This window comes from Orycteropus afer, unplaced genomic scaffold, assembly GCF_000298275.1.
Source record: "Orycteropus afer afer isolate SDZICR_OR568_19922 unplaced genomic scaffold, OryAfe1.0 scaffold00034, whole genome shotgun sequence".
Classification (NCBI taxonomy): Eukaryota; Metazoa; Chordata; class Mammalia; order Tubulidentata; family Orycteropodidae; genus Orycteropus; species Orycteropus afer.
The window spans coordinates 15,596,019-15,597,624 of record NW_006921621.1 but is presented as its reverse complement, the minus strand read 5'-3'; the positions used below and the strand labels follow the sequence as shown (position 1 = coordinate 15,597,624).

Here is a 1,606-nt window from a genome sequence, read left to right as displayed (position 1 = left end):
GGCCATCAAGGGTATGCATATCTGAAAAGCCACCAAGCGTTTGAAAGATGTCACTTTGTAGAAGCAATTTATGCCGTTCTGACGTTATAATGGTGGAGTTGGTAGGTGTGCCCAGCCCAGACATTGGGGCTGGACACAGGGTTGGTGGCCCAGAAAGAGTACTGAATTTGCTGCACACGCTTAAAAATGTGGAGAGTAATGCTGAACTTAAAGGTTTAAAAGTAGATTCTCTGGTTATTGAACAAAGCCCCCAAGGTGCACCACCACACTTACAGAGCTCATGGTCAGATTAACCCATACACAAGCTCTCCCTGCCACACTGAGATGATCCTTACTAAAAAGGAACAAATTGTTCCTAAACCAGAAGAGGCGCTGCACAGAAGAAAAAGATATCCCAGAAGAAAAGTAAGAAACAAAAATGTATGGCTCAGGAGTAAATTCAGCTTAGAATAAAATGCAAATAAAAGTAAAAGCAGAACAAAACAAAACACAACACAACACACTCTTTGTCAGCAATATTAAGTATCCAACATATACAGAGTCCCAGACTAGGGAATATGAAAGACATCCAATACATGATGCTCTCTTTGGGAGCCCTTGTAGTCTAGTCGAGAGACCCATGAGATGGCTGAAGTGAGAGCATGGATCCTTCAGAGGCCCAAGTGAAATCAAGATTACCTGGGATTAGGCCAGAAGGGTTTCCTGGGGAGGAGGCTTTTAAAGTAAGGTTGGGAGAATGGGAAGAGAAGCCCCTAGCAGGTGTTAAGCACTTACCAGGGCCTCAAGGAGAAGCTCTGGTGTCATACTGGTTAAAGCATTTGGTTGCTAACCAAAAGGTTGGCAGTTTGAACCCACCAGCCGCTCCACAGAAGAAAGATGAGGCATTCTGCTTCTGTAGAGATTTGCAGCCCTGGAAACCCCATGGGGTAGTTCACTTTGTCCTATAAGGTCACTATGAGTTGGAACTGACTCAATGGCAATGGGTTTGGGTTTTGGTTTAGGGCCTCGGGCACCTCACACAGTAAGAATTACTTGTTTGCATTTGTTTCTGCTCCTTTCTCAATGGGTTTTAGTTTTTGGTTTTCTACTCCTTTAGAGTTAGTATCTGGAAGGGAAGGACCTTGTTTTTATCTCTGTATCCCCAGGCAGTGCCTAACTCGTAGCAGTTGCTGAATAACTATTTGGAGAAGGGTAAGAGGAAATGAGAAAATAAATATACAGAAGTGGTGGTAACAAGGCCTCTGGAGGGGATGGAACAAATTAACTTGATAAGAATAGGGAGCTGGTGTTTGACAGCTTGTGAAATCCAGTAACAAAACAGCAATGCAATACATTTTGGGAGCAATTGTGGAAATTTGAATATGGACTGAGTACTAGATGATGTTGGAATTATTGTTTGTTTTCCTAGTGTCTATTGTATTGTGGTTATATGGGAGGTCATCGTTCTTAGTAGATGCATGAGGCATGAGGCAGTCAGTCTGCTTCTGTAAAGATTTAAAGCTTTGGAAACCCTCTGGGATTTACCCTGTCCTATAGGGTCAGAAAGGAGCTCTGGTAGCATAGTGGCTAAGGCACTTGACTGCTAACCAGAAGGCTGGCGGTTCAA

The 1,606-nt window shown here is 43.3% G+C and overlaps 1 protein-coding gene across 1 annotated transcript in view; it reads left to right on the top strand.

Annotated features, from left to right (window-relative positions):
- The window catches only part of CNPY3 (canopy FGF signaling regulator 3), a 14,514-nt gene that overhangs the window by 6,224 nt on the left and 6,684 nt on the right, over positions 1–1,606 (top strand). The window lies entirely within an intron of this gene.